Source organism: Protopterus annectens, chromosome 17.part0 (genome assembly GCF_019279795.1).
Source record: "Protopterus annectens isolate FY-2018-M chromosome 17.part0, PAN1.0, whole genome shotgun sequence".
NCBI lineage: Eukaryota > Metazoa > Chordata > Ceratodontiformes > Protopteridae > Protopterus > Protopterus annectens.
This window is the reverse complement of record NC_056751.1, coordinates 647,279,923-647,292,552: the sequence shown is the minus strand read 5'-3', so window position 1 is coordinate 647,292,552 and position 12,630 is coordinate 647,279,923. Positions and strand designations below refer to the sequence as shown.

Here is a 12,630-nt window from a genome sequence, read left to right as displayed (position 1 = left end):
AGCTTTCCCATGTATGCAAACCTGTGTGTTGTGTTATATCCTTTGACCTCTCTGTGGGCATATGTTGCAGGCAGCAATTGTCATTTGTATTGGTGGCTCATACAGTGTCCAGTTGGTAAGGTGGCAACTGTAGGCATAGTGGTTGTTCTGTATTGTGTGCACCTTCTACATATGTATCTTCCTATACATATATGTGTGTGTGTATGTGTAGTTACATATATATCTATATATAGGTATTATATATATATATATATATATATATATATATATATATATATATATATATATATATATACATATGTATCTGCATAAATGTGTCTGTGTATATGTATCTTAGAAATGTTGATTGCTTCCACATTGTACATACTGTGCTGCATGATATGTTACTGATACCAGCCTGACATCATACGGGTGGGATGGAGTACTGTTAACATCTTGTGCCCATGTTTTGTCAGGTCCTGGTTATGGGATCTGCAACAGTCGTTATTGTATTGCAGGACAGATGTGTTTGGCTGTGGGGGGAGGGGTATCTATACGTACAAGATGGATGTTGTTTGGGCCCCCTCACCCTCCTTAATGGTGCATGTGGGCATATATGTTTTCATGTTCCCTTTTATATCTATAGATGTATGTAATGTGTATATATATATATATATATATATATATATATATATATATATATATATATATATATATATACATACATATACACACACATACACACACACATACACACACACACACACACACACATCTACATGTTGAAATACATTTCCTGTACTGTTGAATGACTGGGCTGGATGAAAATTTTGTGAAAACATTAGGATTATGTATAACTGACATGGCTTAGTGGTAAATCACTTTGGCTATGGTGTGCAGGGTCCTGCGTTCGAGCCTTGCAAAGGCTGTTTATTTTTTTGCTGGGCATAACATGGGTTGTTGGATACAGAGTGATTAAGGCACTTTTAAGCCGTTGTAAGCGGGTTTGTGTGGAGATTGGCACTGCTAACTTCTGGTTACAAGTTTCTTATACTCAGCTTCTAAATTGCTTAACCTGTGTAGGCATTGCTTACCCCCACGCAAACAGGCTTACACCTGCTTACAAGTGCTTACTCCCACTTACCCCTGCCCTAATTTCTTTAAAAGAAAAGAAAAAGGATTGATGGGAAAGTGGTGAAAATGTGGCATAAAGAGGGAAAGACATTGGGGAAAATAGCTAGGGATGTGCAGGAGGGTGTAGGGAAGGTCCATAGCTGCACATTTCTTCTACAGCAGCAGCTGTGCATATACACTGAATTTTGAGGTAGATTTGGACACTCAAACCCCTGAGAGAGGGGCGAGGACAAAAATAATATGTTGTGATGCCAGTTAGACCAAATTACATGTGTCCAGTGGACAGTTGTGCGAAATGGACAGCTATGTACTGGGTGATATTTTTTATTGGGACCAGACTGCCCTTTTTATTTTTAGGTGGGAGTGGGACAAGTCAAACAAGACACATACAGGGGTGGTATAGGACACATGTGGGGGGTAAACACCTTAATGGGGAGGGGTGTTGGGAAATCGGAAGCCCATTAGCCCCCTAGTAGAAACAGTGGGACTGAGATGCCCACCCATGGGCAGTCACCACTGCACCTTCACAGCTCCAAAGGTGGCTGTACTGGGGGCCGAGTCAAAGAGCCAGGTCGACCCTCTAGTCGCAACACGTGGCTCTTGAGCTGGCGTAGATCTTCAAACTTCTGACTGAGCTCTCTATGCATCATGACCTGTACCTGGCAATAGGTGACAGGTTTCTGTCCACGCCCACTCCCGGGGGGGTGAGCCCCATCCCCTGAGGTGGTTCCACCCAAAGGTGATGCAGGACCAATGGACAAGGAGATCCTGGGTTGGGCTCCAGATGTACTGGTGCCCGATGCCATGGCCACCTGAGGTGGGACAGGTGGGTCTGCTGGGACCTGCATTCCCATACATGCTATGGTATTTATGGTGTATCAACATATGTGGGATAGTAATAGTCACCACATTCCAGGATTAGGTATAACAGCATGCATAGACATTCCCATTAACCCAGACACCAGATAGCATAGCAAACAGAACACATGCATATATGGGACCACAGTGGTAATAACAGCATGCAGGTACATTGATGGCACCATGCCACCAATTTTGGAGTATTTCAACATAGCACATGCATAGAAACAGATTTATATAATTATCAAACAAAATGACATATGTCCCAACATTACAGTGGAGTCATCACGTACCAGTTGAGGTGGGTATTTAGTGTTTGGTTTGGAGATATGGTGGGGGGGGGTGTCAATTAACAACTAGTATATTCCTATAGTTCGCATTACTTTCCTAGTCAGTGCTGTTATAGTCAGTGCTGTTATCTGTACTTTACAAGTATTACTACACTACCCTATTGCCTTAGTTTGGACAGTGATATGGCTGTTGACATCTATATACATGGATTGATTTTACCTGCAGTATACACCTCTACCTGGTATACCTGTGGAGGAATTGTTTATTAACACTAACTGTTTCTACACATACTCCCAGATTCCAGATTGATGTTATGCACATACCTTTCCATCTCTTTTTGCACAGACTCTGCCCATGTCTTGACCACATGCAGGTGAACCGGGACATATGCAGACCTTTGCCCTCTTCAACCTTTAGTGACTTACAACACTATTGTACAGGATTTCCTACACAGTTATATTATGTAGCACAGTGTGGGTGACAGTGATATCTTATTATTCAGAGCAACAGCAACACTCACAATTCCATACAATACCAGAGTAAACAGTACCAGTACAGGGTATCAGGCTTTTATTTCTCGGCACAGTATTTGTATCCAACAATGTTTGTTAGCATTACCTGAATGTTGCCACACAAAGTACCAGATTCCACATTACTATTATGCACATACATCTCACTCTGTTGCTGTACACACTCAGGTGACAGCTTGACAACATGAGGGTGTAGATAGGACAAACAGTTTGGGGAGTTGCTAGAGTGACAGGTTTGTTCTTATAAATGTGTGACAATCAGTTGCATTTCTTGTTTGCTGCCTATACGTCTGGGATCATCCCACTGAATTCCCAGGGGGACAGAGTGACAGGCAGAAGATATGGGCCAATTTACTGGAGATTCTGGACATATCTGTACAGTTGTGGGGTATGATTTTGTATGCAGATGACTACCACTCCCAGGATTCGAACCATGGCTGTGTGTGCTAAAAATACAACAGTGCACATCTCAGTTGCATGTGCTATTCGGATTGTGTTGTCTGTCTTTTCACTGTTTTCTGTCTATGTGTCTCTCAGTTGTACTAAATGACTTCTGGGGATTACACCAGTCATATACAGACATTCCTACACATTCTATTTATGTTGCACAGTGTGGGTAACAGTGCTTAATACAACAGTACTATTAAGTGGCTGCAAATCTGCATTACCATATGATACCATAGTATACACATGCAGTCCAGCAGTTAGACCTTTATTGTCAGGCTATTATGCTTTTATTTACATAAAAACTATATGAGACTCTTCCTGCCATATTCTCCGGTGCATGCAATACTTGCCTTAAACAATACAGGTTTTATACTGGCAATCAACTTACTAATACTTTTAGATTTATTTCCTCTGACAGTATATGCAAGAGTATTACTAACCAGCCTCATGTCGAATCCTCTCCAGCCAACATCCATGGTCCCCCTGGTTCGTGGCCTGTTCACTTGCCACTGTGAAGGACATAAGAGAAATATTTAGCCATACCTATCCATAACATACATGAGCTGGCAATTATTAAAGAGGTAGTGGAGTGATACTTACACACAGCTGGGCAACCCCTGCTGTCCTAGCCTCTTGGAACCACTGGTCCAAGAGATCTCCCTTTTGCTGCTTTAGGTCGGCATTGTGATGCCTGACCAGTTCAGGGTATTCCAGTGGCACTGGTGAGGTCACGGCGAGACGGTCCCAGGCTTCTGCCTTATATTGGGAACCCTGGTACTGGCCCTGCAGCAGTCTCTGCTCAGGGTCTGTGACAATTAGTCCTGCCATGACTCTGTACTACTGGATGCCCCAGCGCTGCACCTGAAAGCACACTCCCTCTCCCCTTCCTGACATGGTGCCTGCAAGGGGAAGCTACAACCAGTTATGAGATGTATTCCCACCTGTTGGGTTTAAGTAGGCTTGATTTCCCACACTTTGCTGTGATTGGATGATTTTGAAAAGGCTAAGCTATGGGAAAACATGATTACTTAAGGTTGGCATTGTTTAATGAGGTATACCACTGGGCAAATTGAGTTAGCTGGCCTACACATTGCTTACACCTACTAATCTGACCTGTGCAATGCTTAACATTGCTTAATATTTACTTTGCACATTGCTTACACCTACTAATCTGACCTGTGCAATGCTTAACATTGCTTAATATATATATATATTAGTGATATGATATATATATATTGGCCCATATCTTCTGCCTGTCATTCTGTCCCCCTGGGAATTCAGTGGGATGATCCATGTGTAAGTACACTGTATGCGGTCCTTGTGTTTAATAGGGGACTTCAACACTGCATTACAATTACACCTCACATCTGGGCTTACGGTTACGTCAGTACTCCAGTTCACATATTTATGTTATGTAGTAGGTTATAGAACATATGACTGTATACGGATTCCTTTCACATGCTCAGTTTGATTTTACTATAGTCAGGATTTGTTTGGCGATACCTCAATCTTAGGTACTACTGTGATGGCTTGGTGGTTAACTACTCTGACTATAGAGTATAGGGTCCTGAGTTCAAGACCTGCAAGGCTGTTCATTTTGTTGCTGGGCAGAACAGTGGCTCTGTGCAAGATTAGGAGCTCAGGCAGTGAGCCTTCATTAATATGCATGGCGCGCTGCTGTCCTGTTCCTAAACAGCCGCGTCAATGCAGGACTAAGCTAGTCCTGCATGAAGAATAGTAAATCCAGGAGTTAGTGTAGGTTTTTGACTTGTATTCCTAAACCTATTAGAATAAAGCCAGGGAAACTTACACTAGAGGGAAAGAATGTTAGGGGCTGCTGCTGCTCTTCTGCATGTGTATGTGCAACAGGCTCAAGTCTATGCTGCTGCTGATAGACTTTGGGCAAGAAGGAGAAAGGTATTTAAACCCCCGTGTAACTTTTCATGGTCTGCATGAAGTGGAAGTAGTACAGCACTACAGGGTGGATAGAGACACATTCCAGGAACTCTGCACACTCTGTTGTCCTCAACTGACTGAGGGGAACCAATGCCTGTGAAGATCAAGGTATGTGTAGCACTTAGAATTAGAGCTACAGGAACCTGCTAGAGAACAACAGGGGACATGCTTGGGGGGGGGGGCACAGGCATAAGCATTCAGAATCCTACATAAATTGCTGAATGCTATCTTACAGTATGCCAGTGACTATACATGTTTCAAAGTAGGTCTGCAGACAGAGCTACAGCTATGAAGTTTTTCTACCCCATAGCACAGTTCCCTGAAATCTTAGGTGCCATAGACTGCAAGCATGTTAAGAAAAAAAACACCACCCATGGAACAGGGAAGGGTCTACATTAACAGAAAGTAGTTCCACTCTGTTGACTGCCAGGTAATGTGAAATGCTAAGGGAATCGTCCTAAATGTGTGTGCTGGCAACCCCAGCAGTTACCATGACTCCCATATCTCACACAACTCACAGTTTTACTAGAGGTTTTTCAGGGATGATCTCACAAGGCCATTTACTGGGGGATGCAGGGTATGCACTTGAACCATGGCCGGGGACCCCCATCAAAAATGCACACATCAACCCACTGAGGAACGCTATAATGAGGCACCTGCTCAAACAAAATATATCAGAAGAGCATGTGTTTGGGCTGCTGAAACCATGGTTTTGGTGTCTAGATACATTGGGGATGCCCTGCAATATGATCCCAGTATTTGTGCTGAAATTATCTCTGTGTATGCTATCTTACACAATATTATACTGATAAAATGGCTGCAACAGGAACACCAAGGTGAAGGAACATATATTCCACCACCACTGGCAAGGTCACCACACACACAGATGAGGAGTCAGAGAGGGAACCATCAGCTGCTGTGGGTATAGGTAGATGTAGGGAATGCACTATATTCCCTCAACCTGGCCAAGAAGCAACCGATAGCACACATGCTGACCACCTAAACAGTACAACTTTCACCCTATGCTCATACATAGAGGCAAAAGATTGCACACATGCTGACCAATTACAGGGTACAACTTTCATTCAATACACATACATACAGTAAAACTGATGACAGCCAACACTAGCAACCTTTATTTACCCATGCCTTCAACACTGTGTCTCATCCCATCCTTCTTAAACTCTCAGACCTAAACTTCTCTCCTCCTACTCTTGGCTGGTTCCAATCCTACCTTACTGGCAAAAACAAGCTGTTAGATGGCAGCAGGCTTTCTCAACCTTCCTTGCTGTTCAAACAGGAGTACCTCAAAGCTCTATACTTGGACCACTACTTTTCAACATTTTTACTAACAACCTACATTCATCCTGCAGTCTCATTTGTAATACAATATGCAAATGACTCTACTCTCTTATCTATCTCCAATACTATCTCCGAGCTACACACACTAGCACAGAATTCCTTTATCTCTGTTGAAGAATGGCTCAGAAACAATCAGCTTATCCTTAACCATAAGAAAACTCAACTCATTCTCTTCCTACCTCAGATACTCTCTCACCTTAAATCCAACTTTTCTCTTTCCTCCCAAGATGACACCACTATCTCTCCTGCCTCACACACCAAACTCCTTGAAGTAATAATTGATGACCAACTAAAATTTGACTTGAACATATAACAGGCCATCAAAAAAACTACCAAAGACTTGGACTACTTTATAGGAGCAATTTTTCTCTACTGCAACTAAACGTACTATTGTGCAGGCATTTCTCTTACCTGGTCTTCTATACACTTCCCCCATCCTTATCAAATATCCAAACTACCTCAATGCAGAAACTGAAACAAACATACAACAAAATTGCCAAATTTATTCTAAACCAACCACTCTCTTCACATCACTGCCTCTCACTAAACAAACTTCAGTGGCTGGAATTCCCACACCTTCTCCTACAATCACAACTCCACACTACCTTTTCCATACTCAACAACCCCTCTGCCTGCCCTGTTCTCGCCTCCCATGTTACTCTCTACTCCCCCCCCCGGCCTTTTCTGGAGTGCTGATCAGGTCTTCTCTCAGTTTATAAACCCAAAAGGAATATTGGAAAACTACTTTACAAACACTCTATCTCACTAAATTGGAAAAAAACTCCCTCTCCATATCAGATCCAACCTTTCCTTTCCTGTTTTAAAAAGGAGCTTAAATCCCACCTTCTAAACGTGAGATTATGCCATTGCCTTGACGACACGCAGTCTTAGTCTGTCCTACTGTATAACCTGTTGCATTTCCTAACTTTCTTTCTCTGTTAGTAACTTCTGCTTAAACTAACCTCCTAATCCCTCAGCTCTATGGGTCTATGTTGGATGATTGAGCTTTCAAAAGTTCGACTGTCATATGGTCTACACCATATGATCAAATTTTTGAAAGTCTGAACATTTTAACAGCGATCTCTGGACAGCGCGGAAAGGGAAGATTTCCCTTTTCTGCACTGTAGTGTGATCTCAGAGTTAGTATATTTAAAGAGTGGGGGGGAGTGGAGGGGGGCTTGCTCCTACTTAAAATGTTTAGGTAGGTTATTTGTGTAATTTATTTTTCGTTAGATTTTCAAACTTTTAAAAGTTCGATCATATGGTGTCGACCATATGACAGTCGAACTTTTGAAATTTCAATTATCTAATATAAACCCAGCTCTACTACTATAGCCCTACGCCCCATCCTTTCTCCCCCTCCCATTCTCCACACTGCTTATCTTTTTTCCCTCCACATCCTATCAATGTCTATAGATTGTCCTTCTTTTGAACAATGATTCTTTTTATTTTTACTCTCATATGTAGTAAATTTTTAGACCAGTGTTATAAGTGCAATCCTTAATGTTCATAAGTTTTTCTTTTGTTTTTCTCTTTATAATTAATTTTGTATTTGCAGTATCAATGCATTGCAAATAGTTAATAACTTTTTCTTTTTACACTTTTTGTATTGTGATTGCTTTGCATATTGACACTATCTTCACTTATGTTGCCGGGTCTTTGCTCCTCAGGTCTCCACAGAAAATGGGTTTGTTTGCAAACTCAGTTGGACCAACTCGGTTAACAAATGTGAAATAAATAAATACATAAAATAAATAATGCAATGGATTCAGAAAGAGCCAGCCCCAAATTACAACAGTTGTAGCTGTAGGACTATCAAGGTAAGTGTTGAAACTGGAACAGGAAAATAAGTGGGTAAGAACACGAATGAATAGCAGGTACATGCATAGTGTTACTTGAAAATGTACCCAAGTAGAAAGTGTACTAGTTGTTCAGCAATGCCATCAATATGTGACAGGACTGACTTATGTAGACAGATTTCTGCTGTTTATCTGCTAACTTGACACATGCATCTAAAATACCCAGAATAGAAAACACAGTCCAAAGTCGAATTATCCCTGCATTCTCACAAGTGGAGCAGTAAGCCTCAATGATCTATCAAGGATTTCAAGGTAGTAATCACAACACATAAAAAGGCCTTAAGAAATCAGTGAAAATTTCAAAATAACATCAGGAATATGTATACTAAGCACTCAGTTAACTATGCATCTTGTACATGAACACAGCCAAGCTCTGTGCTAGCTCTACTACCTGGCATGTTGGACAGGTGTGAGCCATACATGGTAGAGGTATCACTTCATTATCATCCACCCAGACCGTGAGAAGTGGCTCTGCATGGAGTTGCACTGCATGTCCATGCCCATGGTCAGATGTGCTGGTTCTACCTGAATGTGAGCAATGTCTGCTGGATGAGCTGTCCTCATGACTACTCCCAGGTCCATGACACCATGGACTACCACATCTGGGTGTGGAAAAATCAACCTCTGATGGAGTAGTGGAAGTACTGCCACTATGGGAGTGGGATTGAGCACAGCCATGTTGGCTAACAGTAGATGATGTTGCAGACCTATGGCCACATGGATGCTGTCCCCTTCCTAGCAAATATTCCATCACAGATACTGCCCATTCCTTTCTGTCATTCATTTGATCCATTGAAATGACCATACAGTAGAGGGAGTCATGCGTGTCAGCTTGAGCCACATCTAGAACCCTAAGCATGTCCTTGGAGGCCTGTTCCTGTGCCTACAATACTGCCCTAAACATACACTGAGTGGAGTGTAACGACACACAGGATCATGTGAAGGGTGCACAACAGGCCTCCTCTGAGCACCCGTACCAACCCTCCTGTATGACACCTTGCCCACACTTTTGATATGGCCAGAGTCAACTGGCATTTAAGCCACATTAACCACACTACACTGATCAACTGTATCACCCTCAACTTATCCACTATCTAAGGGGTCTGTGGAATGGATATGTGTAGGCATACTGTGCTTGATGAAAATCCAGGGGATGTGTGAGTCACAACCTCAGTGTCAGATTCAAACTCTGCACCACCCATCTGTGCCTGTGTTTGTCCATCATCATCATCATCAGAGCCTACCTCTACTCTGACATCAGGTGGTAGGAGTTCCATACTTCCACTTTCAGGATCACCTGTGATAAGCAACAAACACAGAAGTGAAATTACTACTCCACTAAATGTTGTTGTCTTTCAGCTTTTCCCAGTCAGGGGTCGCCACAGTGGAACTCCGGTCCGCTAATGATTGTCAGTAGATTTTCACAAATGCCGAGGTGCCAGCTCGACATTCAACCATCAAGAAAGGCACACCCATTTATGCATGTCTTTCGAATGTCCACTCAACCGCAGGGAGGACATGCAGACTCCACACAGAAGGCACTCCCCACACTCCAGCTGAGAATTGAACGGGAGAACCTCTTGCTGTGAGTACTACTCCACTAAGTATTAAACCAAAATAGATGATCAAAAAGTAACACTGTTCACAGAACTGCAGATGGTACAGCAATACAGACACTCATTACACCCCCCTACACATACAGTTAATTATATATCTAAATAATGTGTAGTAATAAGCAAATAAACATCTGCATACCATGTGCAGATGTCTCCAGACTTTGCAGGGTGGATGATTCTGGAAGAAATGACACAAGGAAAGGGTGACCATTAAACATCACAATGGGAATAACACAGGGGGACAGTGAATATACAACTGCCTATATGTCCTGTAAGAAATAGCTGTAACTGAAACTTGCCTGAGATGTCCACCCACACCCATGTGTACTGAACGACTCTTTTTATAAATCTATTACTTATCAATAAATACTGATAGAAAAAAAAAACTGTATCAGTGGATGTAGTAGTCAAATTATACATTTTATTCTACAAGCAAGTATAAATGTTGTCATAAACAGATCAATTGTTGAAAACTGGTCAAGCTAGCTACTTAACAGGTACCAAGCTGTGAAAATGGAAAAATTCTCCATAACTATAGTCACTCTAACGCCTTCAAACCAACAACACAAGACAACATCAGATCAATCTATCCACCCTATTCTATCCATCTCCCATTCTGAATAATCTCAACAAAAAAAGACTAAGCAAAAGAAAAATGGAAAATATGACACTTGCTATATTTGCTGCAAATTGCTCATATAGAACTCATCACTGTACTGCTCAGCACTTGGCTGCCTGAACTGCCTGCCCTCCCTCTAACCTACAATCAGCTCTGCCTCTGTCATTCCTATCTATTACCTCCCCAATAAGTGTCACCCACAACAACAAAGCCTACACATCTTACTCAGCCAAAAGGCCTCTTAGATCGTTCAGCTGTACACCATATGTTAGCTTACCTGGAAGCTGCTCCTGGGACACAAGTGTCCTCTCCACCACATCAGCACTGACATCTAGCACATTGTACACAGTCTCCATTTAGCTATCTGGCTCTCTGACAGTGGAAGGAACTCCTCATTTGGTGACAGTGGTGGTGCAATAGCAGACCACCCCACAGAGCTAGCTTTTCTTGGGCAAGGGTAGCTACCTTCCTCTGGATTGATGGTGGCCCGAAGCCACACCTGGTCATAATTGTGGCTGCGACCATCAACTGTATTTACATCATTGAATAACAGGTTCCAAATCTCCTTTCTGGCAGACATATCCACACAGCCTCTCTCAAGCAGAAAGGCTCCATGCTGCCTCAGAACATGCATTATGACCTCATTTTCACCATCACTGACAGGGGTTTTCATGGATTTGTAGGCTTGGGAACCATAATCCTATGCGACACAAAACAGAGAAGGATAATACAGATAGATATCATGGAAGTGATGTATTTGCTACAAAAAATAAAATATTGCAGAAGTGATGTATTTGCTACAAAAAATAGTCTATATACCTTTTGTCTAAATTAAACACTTGAAACACACGTTTCATTTAGTACAACTGAATGTTAGGTGCTTGTCCCACCACCCCCTCCCACACAAACGAAGGTTTGTACAAACCAAGGAATACAACATAAATAATTAATGTACATATGTTTTCCACAGAAATATCAGGATGTCTACACATTTTCAACAGAAAAGCACTTGAAACACACATCTCTTTTTCGCCAACAGAATGGTAGGAGGCTCCCACACCAACCCCAAACAAACAAAGGTTTGCACAAACCAAAGAATGCTGCATAAGTAATGTGTATATGTTTTCCACACACTTATCAGGATGTCTACACTTTTTCCAACAGAAAAGTCAATTTATGAGTGACAGTCACTTTTCACTGTGCCTATAACTCCTGTGTAGATTGCTGTGGACCATTTCAAAAGCATAACACCAGTGTCAGAGACATGTACATTACATTTCTCTCCAATACCATAACAGGACATTGAAAAAGCAAATGTTAAGAACATAGTTGTGCTGAAAGTAGAACCTGTCTATCTCACAAACGTAAATACCTGCCAAAACTGTCTATGCCAACAGTAAAGTGAAAGAATTGCATACTGATAAAAGTTCCATTTTCTCCTGGATATATAAATACATTTGTAATATTTTACAAAATATATAATGTCCTTCAATTAAAGAATACCTTAGCAAAATTGAGCCTTTTCTGCAGAGAAATCACCTTCAAAGGATTACCAATCTTCTGTTTTGTCCAAATGCACAAGCTTCCTAACCTTCAAGTTTCCTAGCTACACTGTTACCTTTTTATAGTATGCATTTAGCACTCTGATCAATGTGAAGATGTAAATTAGGTATGAACTCAATAGAATTGCTGAATGTCAAATGTTTGAGTTTGTATAGCATATGTAAACATAGTGTAGGTTCTACGCCATTGTTAGGTGCTAATGGCTTGCAAATGCAAATGATTAGTGTGAGAGAAGAAAAACACAGCTGCAATTCAGACACCCTTCACTGCAGTGGGTGTGTCAGTGAGGGTAAACTTGCAAAGTTTGGAAATAACTTCAGTGAGTTTTTAAATAAAGGAAAACACCACACTTTTATAATTTTGATCGGTAATAGCAAAACTCTTCTGCCTTTGCTGAAATATGTTGATCACTGTTA

At 41.6% G+C, this 12,630-nt stretch overlaps 1 long non-coding RNA gene across 1 annotated transcript in view; it reads right to left on the bottom strand.

Moving 5' to 3' along the window:
* The window catches only part of LOC122791853, a 105,415-nt gene extending 93,063 nt beyond the window's left edge, over window positions 1-12,352 (bottom strand). The window contains exon 1 of the long non-coding RNA XR_006363210.1: window positions 12,155-12,352. This is a non-coding gene — a long non-coding RNA (uncharacterized LOC122791853). The remainder of the gene's footprint in view (window positions 1-12,154) is intronic.
* Window positions 12,353-12,630: the final 278 nt, after the last annotated feature.